General features: G+C 43.4%; 1 long non-coding RNA gene across 1 annotated transcript; it reads right to left on the bottom strand.

The window, feature by feature from the left end:
* Positions 1-12,388: 12,388 nt before the first annotated feature.
* On the bottom strand, positions 12,389-13,562 carry LOC148789753 (uncharacterized). Its single transcript, XR_016079112.1, has 2 exons — positions 13,121-13,562; positions 12,389-12,684 (listed from the first exon to the last, which is right to left on the bottom strand). It is a non-coding gene; the product is annotated as an uncharacterized LOC148789753 (long non-coding RNA).
* Positions 13,563-13,926: the final 364 nt, after the last annotated feature.

The following is a 13,926-nucleotide window of genomic DNA, read 5'->3' as shown; positions in this document are numbered from 1 at the left end:
GTCCCGTAAATGCTACGTTGCCGCCCTAAAGGGGAAAACCAAGGTGGCCGATAATCTTGAACTGGAACGACCCACGGAGCAAGGCGAAGAACGAGCTGCACCCACGGAAGACCTCAACAGCAGACCCAGCTCGGACGCTCCAAATCGGCGCTTCTGTCCAGGAGCCCCTACGATCCGAACTGGTAAGATTTTTATTTCAAAACTTAGATATTTTTGCATGGTCCGTGGCAGAAATGCCTGGCATAGACCCCGAACTCATAACTCACAAGTTGAACACTGATCCTGTAGTTAGGCCCGTTAGACAGAAGAAACGCAACCTAGCCCCGGAACGATGAAAAGCGGTCGACGAGGAAGTTGAGAATCTCCTCGCAATGGACTTCATGAGAGAAGTCCAATACCCAAGCTGGGTAGCCAACCCTGTCCTAGTAAAGAAGGCCAACGGCACGTGGCGCATGTGCGTCGACTACACCGACATGAACCGGGCTTGCCCGAAAGACTGCTTCCCACTCCCCTGAATTGACCGTTTGGTGGGCGCGACCTCAGGTTATGAGTCGCTAAGTTTCTTGGACGCCTATTCGGGCTATAACCAGATCAAGATGGACCCTGTAGACGAAGAAAAGACTGCCTTCATTATGGAGTTCGGCCTATACTGCTACAAGGTTATGCCCTTTGGGTTGAAAAACGCAGGGGTAACCTTTCAGAGGCTTGTAAATAAATTATTTGCGCTGTTAATCGACAGAAAAGTAGAATGTTATGTAGACGACATGGTTGTCAAAACTCAATTCTCACATGAATTAATACAAGACTTGCATTCTGTTTTTGAAATTTTGCGTAAGTTTAATATGAGATTGAACCCAAACAAGTGCATGTTCGGTGTAACCTCGGGTAAGTTCCTAGGATACATCGTTAAACGGTGCGGCATTGAAACCAACCCGGATAAGGTTAAGGCCATCTTGGACATGAAACCACAATAGAAACCGAAGGAGGTTCAGAGGTTGAACGGCCGCATAGCCGCCCTAAGTCGTTTCATGTCTTAGTCGGCGGGCTGCTGCCTGCCGTTCTTCAAGGCAATAAAGGGAAAAGGGTTCGAGTGGACCCAAGATTGCCAGCTCGCGTTCGACGAGCTCAAGGAATACCTTACTAACGTGTTGACCCTAACCCAGCCCGACGAGGGCGATGTTTTAGAACTCTACCTCTCGGTAGGCGACGAGGTGGTCAGTTTGGTACTAATAAAGGAAGTAGATCGTGTCCAATGACCCATCTATTATATTAGTAAGGTATTGCAGGGAGCAGAAACAAGATACCCGGAGATGGAAAAGCTAGCATACGCATTGATAACTACAGCTCGGAAGCTCCGCCCGTACTTTCAAGCTCATACTGTTATCGTCCTTACCGACAAACCTCTGAGGCAAGTATTGCTTAAGCCCGAGGTCTCCGGTCGATTGACGAAGTGGGCCATTGAGCTCAGCGAGTACGACCTCCAGTACAAGCCGTGAATTGTCATTAAGGCCCAAGCCTTAGCAGATTTCATAGCCGAATGCACATTCAGCTCTGAGGTTCCCAAGCCGGTTCAAGCGCGAGGCTCTCACCTCGGGTGAGCCCGAAGCTCCCGGGTCGGTCGAGTCCGAACCCCGCGAAGTAGTAGCCAGTGTGGCACCTCTCCTAGCTCGGCCAACCGCAAGTTGGGATGAGGAGCCCTGGATCCTTCACGTAGATGGCTCCTCGAACCAACAGGGCAGCGGTGCCGGAATAGTTCTGCACGGCCCAAGCGGCATGAAACTGGAGTATGTGCTACGCTTCGAGTTCGAGGCATCTAACAATGAAACAGAGTACGATGCGTTGATAGCCGGACTAGCCTTAGCCAGAGAAGTAAAAGCCCAGCACATCGTTATCTACAGTGACTTAGCCAAAGTCAGAGAGGCCTTGCTCAACTTCCAGTCACACTTTATCAGATAGATCCCTAGGTCGGAGAACGCCGAGGCCGATGCCCTGTCCAAGTTAGCCAGCACTAGCGACATCACCACGAGAACCGTATACATAGAGGACCTATCTCGGCCTAGCATTCTCGGGAGGGCATAGGAGGTCACTCCCGTCGTTCAAGTAGAGCCAAGTTGGATTGACCCACCCATGAACTTCTTGTTGCACGGGACCCTTCCTGCAGAGCGCAATGCAGCCAGAAGGGTGCAACGTCAAGCATCCAAATATGTCATAATAAACGGGCGGCTATACAGGAGATCCTACATGCTCCCTTACCTACGTTGCTTGTGACTTACCGAAGCCGAACTCGTACTCCGCGACATTCATGAAGGTCTGTGTGGCGGACACTTGGGGGGTAGGGCTCTCGCCCAAAAAGTGCTTCGACAAGGGTATTACTAGCCAATGATGAAGGCAGATGCCATTGAACTCGTTAGAAAATGTGATAAATGCCAGAGACACGCCAATGTTCACCACCAACCTACTGCCGACCTCAAATACCTCACCAGTTCGTGGCCTTTTGCACAGTGGGGCATTGATCTACTCGAGCCATTCCCGCCAGCAATAGGTGGAAGAAAGTTCTTAGTGGTAGCAGTGGACTATTTTACTAAGTGGGTAGAAGCTGAACCCCTCGTAGCAATAACAGCTCGAAATGTCCAAAACTTCTTTTGGAAGAACATCGTATGCCACTTCGGATTACCTTGGGTATTGATCTCCGACAACGGCAAACGGTTCGAGGACATCAAATTTCAAGATTGGTGTCGAGACATGGGGATTCAACAAAACTTTACTTCAGTCGCGCACCCTCAGGAAAATGATCAGGCAGAAGTCACGAGCAGAGCCATCCTGCGCGGACTAAAGGCACAGTTGGATCGAGCTAAAGGATTGTGGGCAGATGAACTACCTAGTGTTCTATGGGCCTACCGGACCACAGAGAAAACTGCCATGGGAGAAACACCTTTCAATCTCACCTATGGCACCGAAGCAGTGATCCCCAGGGAGATTGAAGTACCTACGTTGCGCCTGGAAGCATACAGTGACCAAACAAACGAAGATGAGCTACGCACCATCCTTGACCTACTCGACGAAGTGAGGGACCTCGCGTACATTAGGACCACGGCCTACCAGCAGAGAGTAGCTCGGTACTACAACGCCAGGGTCAAGAAGCGGAACCTCCACGTTGGTGACGTAGCCCTCTGTAAAGTTATGGTACTTGAACCCGGCACTGGCAAACTCGGGTCCAACTGGGAAGGCCCTTACCGAGTGAAACGAGTGCTCGGGGAAGGAACATACGAGCTCGAGACCCTCGAAGGAAAACAAGTACCTTGAGCATGAAATATCGTCAATCTGAGACAATATTATCTGTAAGAAGCAAGAGCGGACTACGGGTCCCTCCCTAAGCCTAAGGGCCAAAACACCGAGCTAACATGACCTCGGTACAAGAAAACCCTAATCGCCACTTCAACGTGGGAGAATCAAAGAGCGGACTACGGGTCCCTCCCTAAGCCCAAGGGCCAAAACACCGAGCTAAAAAAGACCTCGGCGTGAAGAAAGTTGCCTCAATAGCGAAGCCAAAGTACGAAAAATCAAAGGCGTAAGCAGCTCGGGTTTAAACCATGTGAAGCATAGCTCGTTTCGATACGCCGGTCGAGCTAAGGAATAACCAACCAGTGCTTAGTTCGGACGTATGTAGTAATCACTTCACGGTATGCCGCGGAAACCCTAAACGTGACAGAAGGGGAGAACACCTACCGAAGAGCCCTACTTTGGGTAGGTAACTTCAAAAAACCCCAAATGATGAGATCATTTTAGCAAAAATAAAAGGAGTGCATTATACCCAGAAGAAGGGTGAAAATTTTCATTCTACAAAAAAAAAACAAAAAAGACACAACAAACAATAAACAGCAAGCAAACACAGTGAAAAGAAAATAACAAATGTAGCAACCGAGCTAAGCAGGTCGGGAAAGGTTCAATCATCACAGGGCACAACTACCCAACAGGAACAAATTGGTGAAAGACCGGGTTTACGGCACCCGGAAGCCACAGAAGCCTAGAGAAACGCCACCTCAAGGATCCGCCTCCTCATCCTCCGGAGAGTCAGGCTCCTCTTCGTCCGCTTGGTCTCCTATCTCAAGGGACAGACCCTTCATGGTAATGTCATCAAGGTTAAGTCCGGAGAACTTCTTCCGAACCTGCCACCAGCAAAGCTTGAACCCTGAGCGGTACGAACCCGAGCCCTACTCCGCCTGGAGGTCATGAAACTCCTGGGAGTCTTTAAAATCACAGACCGCTTTCTCTCGCTCAGCCTCCACCATCTGGTCAAAGTTTCGGGTCCGATTCAGAAGAGTAGACTCTAGTTCCCACACCTGTTGCCTGAGGAGCTCCCTCTCTCCCACCATCCTCGACGATTCCTCCCTATAGCGTGTGCTCTCTTCAGTAAGCCGAGCGATTTGAGCCTCCTGGTCATGAACGAGCAGCTCCTGAGACTCGCTCCCCTTGCGGATGTGATGGAGCTCGCCCTGGATCCGGTTGAGCTCGACCTAGAGCTTCTGGTTGGCTACACGCTGGTCGAGGGCGTCGACGCGATGGATGCGCGTCTGGAGAGCCATGGCATGGATGGCAGAGTTTTCTTATCAGCGAAAATGAAAGATCAAAAGACCGTGGAAAAGGGCAGAACAAGAGAGAAAAAAAAAGGCCACTTACCACCATGCAGTGAGCAGAGGTGAACGCGGAGAGATCCCCGGACTCCATATTTCCCCACTGAGCAATTTCATCGTTGGTGATTGCCTTTCGACTCGTCCGACGAGCTACCAGATAATCATTTACCCCCTCCTAGTTCCCCACTGGGAATCGAGGGTAAGGTCGGGGCTGAAGGGGGTTAAAGGGCACCTCCCCCGGCTGAGGGAGCTCGCTTCCCTCAGGGTTGATCCCACTAGTCCCCTTAGGAGGGGGCACCGGGACCTCGGGTGGAGAAGGCAGGACTGGCTCGGCAGACCCGAACTCAGTGCTTCCCGAAGGAGGAGTCCAGTCGGGGTGCGTCCTCTTCACCTAGTGTCTCTGGCTGCCCGAGAGTAGGCGGCGCGAATCGGCACTAGACATGATGGCTGCCAAAAGACCACAAGATATTAGTCCAACAAGAAGCAAAATGCATGTGTACACAAGTCACAAGACACCACGACCTAAAAGACCGACCTACCCGGGCACAAGCCTGCCTGCACGAGCTTCTCCTTGGCCAAGTAGTCCGAGCAGAGGAAGCCTACCGACGCCCAAGACAGCATCGTTTTCCGAATCTCAGAGTTCAGCTCGGCCCCCGGGTCCTAGATAGCACACCTCCAAGAGGTGGGAAAGGGCCACCCCTCGGGGTTACGGACCACAAAGTAGTCCCACTTCCAGGTGGGAATCTTATTCGGCAGCTCATATAAGAGCTTGTAGCCGCGACGGGGGGAGAGGTAATAAAAGCGCCTCTTCGGAGGAACCCCAGTAGCAGCATTCTTTATACAAAGGATAGAGGCGAAAACATCAAGGTCCAATGGTAGGCAGTACTCGTGACATAGGGATATAGTCCCAACCATGTTTCGAACAGCGTTAAGGTGAAGCTGGTCAATGGTGACGTTGAAGTGGTTCAGCACCTCCACTATCAAGGGGTGCAGGGGAAGACGCAGGCCAGCCTTGAGCTGTTCCTGGAAAATCACTGTCATTGGGACCATGCTCCCAAGGAAAGTTGCCAGTGGGGAGGCTGTAAACCAGGTCCCCGAGAAGGCGAAAATGGCGGATTAGAGACCTGAGTCTCTCCGCTGTCATTAAAGAAGGGCCAAAGGTATCGGGCTCCCTCCCTCTAGAAGTGGACGCCATGTCGCCAGAGGCCTCCCAAGCCTCCGGGATATGCTCCCAGGCTCCCCCTGAGCTCGAGGGAGCATCACCATCTTGGCTATCGTCCCTGTGGTAGGTATGGCGTGGGTACCCAGACATGGCTGATGGCGATTGGGACTCACTAGAGTAGACGGAACGAAGCGGATTAAGAAACTTGAGTAGACTAAGCGAAGTACGCGACCTCAGAATCCAAAGCAAGATAGCGTGGACGAAGGTAGGGCCGAGGGGGGCTCCCCATTTATAGCCCTCACCCTCTCAAACCGATGGTGTGTTTTGAGAACTTTATGACCAACTCAGACTTCTCGCAATGTTTACTCTTTAAAGTTCTTGCTTTTTTACATTCCTTTTAGTAAGTTTTCATCCATTTCCACCCTGTCCTTTGATTCAGACTAGCAGGATTATGAACTCTCATACTGGTCCATAACTAATGGGACTTGTTCCTCCTCCCATGGGTCCAAGTTAGATTCTAAGAGCTCTGCCCGGCTCCAGTGGTAGCGGTCCTGGGAAGGAGTGTTAGGTTTCTTGGGGCTGAGTGCAACAAACCTTCTTGCTTTGTTATAGGCGAGGACGAGGTGAGATATTGGTCAAGTGCTAGAAAAGGTGAGGCTTCTAGATAGACTTCAAAGTATCAAAAAATGCCAAGTGTATCAGAAAGACATTTATAAAAGACATATTGGGATACACCTCAAATTTGGTATATATACATTAAACTAATATATTTTAATGATTTTATGAAGAAATACATTATAGTTAATTATAATTTCATTAAAAGCTTGTACTTAACTATAATTTGTAAATAGTAATTCTTAAGTTTTATGGGATGGGAAAAACCCAATTATCCTATCCAACCATAAAAAATACATTAACACAAATTCTAAGTGAAAATATAACTAATAATTGTTCATTATTTAAATAATTACAATTTATTTTTTATTTACAAAAATTATAAAAAGTCAAAATTAAATAAACATTGAACAATATATTAAAAAATAATTATTAAAGAAGAAATGTCAATTGCTCTTTGGATATGATAGATCATCCAAAAAATTATAATATATTCAATCATTATGATCAAATGATAAAATATAATTAATTATTATTTATTTTTTAATTATATAAATGTAAAAAAATAATTGTTAAATAAAAAAGTTAATTGCTCTATCGATATGATAAATCATCCACGGATTTATAATATATTCAATCACTGTGATCAAATGATAAAACATAATTATTTATTTTTTGAAATAGGTAAGATATAATTTATTGAAAACAAAGAAAGTAGTTTACAAGAAGTATACAAAAGATGAGAGACCGAATTCAAAATTGGCCTAACAAAGAAACCGAGAAAACCCACAAAAAAACCAAACCTAAAAACAACAAAAACCAAACCAGCGGACCCATACCACAAGGTACTACAAGACAAAACCAAACCAGCGGACCCATACCACAAGGTACTACAAGACAACAAAAAACCCCACCCAAGCTACAGAGATAAACCACCTCGATACTTAACCTCTTCCTCTCCTTCCTTTACGGCCTCTTGCAACCCCTTAATAGAAGGTCAATTTCCTTTGACCTTCTATTACTAGTAAGACAACCCAGGCTGCCAATGGAGCTGTTAGAGAAAGCATTATCAGTTTCTACCTCACACCCTAGGTTGGGGCCCAAAGATGATGCCTGGGTTTTAAATACTGAGGTCTCCTTAGAACTCATCCACTCACGTACTTGGGATTCTTTACCTTCAACAAAAGGCACACCAAGAAAATTTTCAAAAGCCAACAAACGATTTACATGCTCCACCACATCGTTGATCTGGGAAGGGGGGACTCGTTGGGGCTGGGCATCTTCAGTGACCAAAACCGGGTCTTCAACTGGTACCTCCAAAAGACCTAAACCGGTCTGTTGTTGCTGATCAAAAGCAAAATCCACCGAGGTGGGATGAGCCACTGCACCCAGTACGTCAACACTTAGAAGGATGTCCACATCACCCACCTTTCTAGAATCTAGGTGTATATCCTCTCTCCCAGTGGGCCCAAGTAAAACCTCAAATCTCTGCCAAACATCACGAAGAGGAACCAAACCATTGGATTTCGGAAGCACAGTCATAGGGAGGCCAATCGAGCCCAACAATGGTTGAAACATTGAAAGAGTTCGGATCTCTTGTCCACACAAACTCTGCCCACCTCTACCCACATAACATCGATTACAACCACACATGGAGAACATCTCATTCTCCTACATAGTATTATGCAGAGGAGATGTTCCCAATTCACGGGGGATAGTGTGTTATGGGTAGATGTGGACAGAGTTCTCTTGAGCAGGATATCGGGAGTCACTTTTGAAATGGATTGAAAAAGGGACGCCTTCTCTATCCTATCACAATGCAAATTTTTGAAATTTGAAAAGCCTGCCTCATGGGGAAGCGAAACCAAAGTCTGAAGTGGTATGATCTGGAGATTGGTCTCCGGCATTGCTGTCATCTCCCCACCCTCCCCAAAGGACAATGGATGACTAGCAGAAAGTGGCGATGTTTGTCCACCCGCCCTCATTGGCCAGCTTCGCTTTCTTCGTCTCCATCTTCATTTCTTCTGTCTGTTCTTGGGGCTCAACGTCATTGAACACCATCTAAGGGTGGTAATTTTTCACCCAACCTACTGAACCCACCCAACCCACCGAGCATCTAACCTACACAGCTCACCCATTTACTTGGTGGGTTGGAAATGGGTTTGATTGCCCATTGGGTCAATTTAAATAGGTTGGATTGGGTTGGGTTGTGGATAGCCATTAAAGATATAAGTGTTAATCCCTTAACCATTTTTTTTAATTTTCTTCATTTGAACGAAATAATTTATAATTAATGCATTAATTTTCTATTAATTATTGTCTAAAGTTAGTTTTGTATCAAATCAACACGCTTCACCCAAATAGACATAAATCCAAATCAACTTGACCCGAGTCCAGACCAGCTTAACTTGGTTTAAATATGAATAGACTCGATCAACTCGGTTCAGTTTGTTTGGGCTGGACAGCCTAGTTCAAACCTGACCTGAGCCAGGGCATGTCAATCTGAGTCAACCCAAATCCAAAGGGGGTTAGGTGGGACAGGGTCTGGATCCCAAATCCACCCCGCTTGCTTTGCTCATTTGGATTATCCAACCCGACTCATATCTGTACAACCCAACCCGAATACAGATTGGTCCAATTTACTTCTCTTGACCCACTTTGAGCCAGTCAGTTCATTCTCAAACCCATGCACAAACCTAATATGGGCCAATCCTAGTCACTCCACCATTGACTGAACCGGTCTGGTCTGATCCGACTAGACTGATCTGAATCTAAGTGGTTCAACCACTCTTGCTGTGATTAACTCGATTACAATCTAATTAGATAGATCAAGTTGGTTTGACCGGTTTCAACCTAAGTAGTTCAATCAAATCCGAAACCCGAACATAGTCAAATGGCTTTGTCGCTTGTGTAGAAATAATATGCATGTAATGTGATTTGGACCTTCACCACTTGTGTAAATAGCAATTACTATTACCACTAAGTTATAACCAACTTATTTGTCAAGAGAGAGTTAATTTTTTGTTTTAAGTGCATAAATATAAGATTAATGGATTTGGGCGGGTTGGATTGGGTTAAAGCGGGTTTGGGTTGAACCCAACCCATTTAATTTTATAGAAATGGGTCATTAATGGGTTAGCGGGTTAGATGGACTGAGTTAAAACTCAACCCAAACTAAACCGAACCCAACCCGCTCAATTTCCATCGCTAATCTCCTCACAGGGCAGGCTATTATCTTACGAGGTGCCACTCTCGGAACATTAACAATGTCCTCCACCACATGTTTTGAAACACCCTGACCAACCACATTTGTCCACTGCTTTGTAGGAAAAAACAGAGGGGGTTCAATTTGAAAGGAAAATTGAGTCTTCCACCACCATGCGGAGCATAAATCTCATGCCATTGACCACCAACTCGATGAATTTAGATATAAAACATATTAAGTCTTTATAAGCAGATAAAAAAATTACCCTTTCAAAATTTTTGTTTATTTGCACTCTCCTAAATCTCTTCACAAAATTTCTATAGATCTATTCATAACACAAAAGAATTGTGATTTTGAATATAAGAAACGTAGATCAACATAGATTTAAACATTTAAGAAAAAAAAAGAAATCATATGTTCTTGTGAAAAGTTTATAAAACTTACATACTTTTGCTATATTATTTCAAAATTTGAAAAACCTTCAAAAACATTAAATATTTACACTTGTTCATTGTATTTTTTGCAATCTAGCCCTCTAAGAATGAGGTTTGGAATTTTTGAGTCATTTAGGGTGAATGAATGATTATTTCAAGGGAATAAAGCTTTCTTTCCCCTTTATTTTTCTTTTCATTTTTGTTCATATCTTTTTTGTATAGTATTGTTCGGTATATTACCGATATGGCCCGATACAGTCCGGCATTGTCGAAAAAAATGATACTACCAATTTTCAATCATATCTCATTTCAAACTTTTCAAGATATACGATATGCCCCATATCGAATGTATTGAATTAAAACTTGGAGTCTTAAATATTAATCTAAATTAAGCACAGTTGACTTGTTGTAGTTGAAGGTTTTTAAAGGTGGCAGCCCTAGTCAAGCCTAATCTTACCCTTAGCAACCTAACTTTATTGATAGGTTTCTGTTGGCTGCTAAGTGTAGCATACTAACTTTATTGATTAGGCTCAAATGAAAAGGGCAACATTAATTTGCCAGTAAAAGGAAAGACATAGAGGAGATCACGACAAAGAAGGTTGTAGCCGCAGCTAGTAAGAAGGGATCCTAGTCTAAGGAAGGTGGTCATTGTTGAGGCAGCCAAGTAAAAAGGTGACGAAGTTGAGAAAAAACTAAAAAACAAATTATGTATACTAAAGTCTACACTACCCAATAAAAGAAACATTAAGAAAAACCACTACAATATTTGAAACATATTGAAAACCTAATTCAATAATGTTATAAAATGTTAATGTAGATAAGCTCTGTCCGGACATTTATTTAGCATTTATTGAAATGATGAGAATTCCTAGAAAAGTTAATTAATGTAGTCATGTTCTACGCCAAATTCCTTAGTCAATCTGCCCTTGTTGCACCAATCACATGTCCATTTGGCCTGATTGACTTCTTCTAATGTTTTTCCCAACCAAATGAGAACATTTTCAGTGATTGTATATGCCGATTATTTGGCCCAACATAAAATAAACTCTGTTGAAAGCTTAATACTTTTCTGCAGTAACTATCAAATCAAAGCAGATTTCAACCATGTTCTCTAGGTTCTAGGATTGATGGTTATGAATATCTATGATTGAAGATAAAGCTGTTCTGACAACAACGGTATAGTAGGCTTGGGGGAGTGCTTGAACGCAATGGAGGTATTCTCATATAAGTTTCGACGTGGGACGTGGGTTAGAGAGGGTGGGAGCTGCATTGGAACGTCAAGTGGGGGCAGTGTCTGGGCTAATAGATGCAGAGTTCCTTTCCTAGCTTTGAGTGTGTGTTTTTTGTGTGGGGGTAAATGATCCCAATCAGGTGATTAGAATTGGTCCCGAGTTCGGGTGTCAAGATGAAAGGGTAAATGACATGGGACTTGGATGATTTTGGTGTCATAGGATTTGAAAATTTATTCTTTATGTATCCATTGTCTAAAATTTCTGATTTGACTTGAAATAAATTTAAAGATAAAAATGATTCTGATCAGACGATCATAATCAATTTCGGCTTCAGGTCTTAAGATGAAGGTTTAAACGGGATTGGATTTGGATGATCTTAGTGTTGTTGGATATAGATTTTTGATATCTATATACTTATGGTGTTGGATTTCTGATTTGACTTGAGATGAGGTTAAGGATCAAAATGGTCCTGATTGGACAATTAGAATCGATTTCGGTTTTGGGTCTTAAGATGAGAGGATAACCGGTGTTGAATTTGAATGATATACGTGTCATCGGATTTGAATTTTTGAGCTGTACATAAATACGGTATTGGATCCCGTAAGTCTAGACTTTTATAAAGTCCAAGACAGCCCCCAGGTCAACTAATAGGTTAGTTAAAGTATGTTTAAAATTTGAGATGATGTAGAAAGACTAAAGGGCATAATGGCCCGTGATGAAAGAAAATAAGAAATAGAAAAAGAATAAGTAATTAGTAAAAAGGTCTATGAGGCCACATTCCATTCATATATCATCCAAATACCACTAAAGAATCTACAATCAGTTTAAGGTGGAGCTTTTGATCCTTATCTATCCGGCAGTATTTTTCTTATGTTCTAATAACATACAATTAAAGATGCGATTTGATCATTGAATACTTCACCGGCCGATCTTTCTCAAGCCAATGCAGGGATTGGGAGGGATAGATGTATATATGTAACCTTATCCTGGCAGACAAAGAGATCGTTTTCAATATTTGAACCCCGATCAACTAAGTCGCAAACTCGCAATAGAGCAACGACCCACCCGTGGCAATGCCATTGTTTAAGGAAGAAGATGGCAGAGAGAAATTATTTAATACAGAGCTCCACTTAGAATGATAAAAAACAGTACAAGGAATAGAGTGGCTGCCTTTATTACGTACAATCAATAAGAAAAACGAAAGAGATTATTTAACTTAATTTGCAATTATAGACACAGACACAGTTATTTTCATTTCCATCTTTTTCGCAATGACCATTGCCACCATAGGTTTGGGAGCACCAGGTCATGCATGCGTGGATATTACACTCATCGCTGCCGAGCGGCTGAACTTCCACACAAGTACCACCGCCAGCAGCATCGGAATTGGGCAACATTGAAGCAACTGCAACAACCATGCATCGTTTATACAATAAGAAAATAAATATCAATAAATAAATAAGTAAATAAAGGCTGAAAGGAGTGGGAGAATTAATGAGAGCAAGTCTGTATATATTCTACCAGGATTCCCATTTTGTCACTGATAAACGATTGCATGTATAGCACAGGCGGCAAGCTCTACCAACTCTAGATATCAATAATACTTAAAATATATAAAAGAAAGAAGAACAATATTATTGGACTGTTGAAGGTTAAACCAATGTGATGTAACCATGACTGTAACACAGTGTGGGAGAAGTGCAGCTTGAAACTTTTGCAAATATATAGCAAGTCTTTTTTGGATGTTGATACAGAAAGATGTATTCATGTATTATAGAAATGATCATAAACGTGTGGATAAGCAGAGACAAACAAATGAAAATGAGGATAGTTTAAGAAACCTGAGAGGACTAAGAGCACAAAGAAGAAGCAGCCGAAAAACTTTGCCATCTTTGTATCAACCTATTTGCAGAGTGTGTTCTATTGTGCAAGAAAACTGTCTATATCTTATGGAATGATAAACAGTTGTGGGGGGTATTTATAGAGTTCTGGATCTGTAGATTTATTTATAAATAGCATTCTAAGTTGGATGGATTTTCAAAAAGAAAATAAAAAAATTGTTGATGGTATCAACTTTTGAAGTATCAAATGGGGTCCAGTATATCTTATTAATTAAGAAGCCTAAATATTGGAAATTAATTACGTAAACATGGCCTTTTTTGTTGGGCAGCGTGTGGCCCTCTCTCAGCTGAATCCCCTCTAATGAGAGAAGCTCTAGCTGTTGTGTTAGCAGTAAAGGAAGCAAAAAACAAAGGATTATTTCGGTTTTTTGTTGAACTAGATCGCCAAGTTTTGATCTCATATCTTAACAGCTCGCCCACTCAGGGCCCAAAAGACTTGTTTTTCTTTCTCAGAGAAGGCATGGCTAGCATCAGAGAAGGTATGGAGATCAGGTTCAGTTGGTGCCCCAGAAGTGTTAATGTAGCTGCCCATGAACTGGCGAAGCTTGTTTTCAATTCAGGTTTTGTGGTTTCATGGAAACTTACCAAACGGTTACTGAATTTGTTGTAGCTTTGTTTTTGTCTCAGCTCTTTAGGTTTGTTAGGTTGTCTCTGTTCTGGTCCTTAATTGATAGCACCCCAATATACTTCTTGTATGCTCTGTTTCATGTTGGAATGCAAATTTGAATGGGATTTAAGGCCTGAAA

This window comes from Nelumbo nucifera, chromosome 8 (genome assembly GCF_055504915.1).
Source record: "Nelumbo nucifera cultivar China Antique chromosome 8, China Antique-T2T, whole genome shotgun sequence".
Classification (NCBI taxonomy): domain Eukaryota; kingdom Viridiplantae; phylum Streptophyta; class Magnoliopsida; order Proteales; family Nelumbonaceae; genus Nelumbo; species Nelumbo nucifera.
The sequence above is the reverse complement of the archived record's forward strand: the minus strand, read 5'-3'. Positions and strand labels throughout refer to the sequence as shown.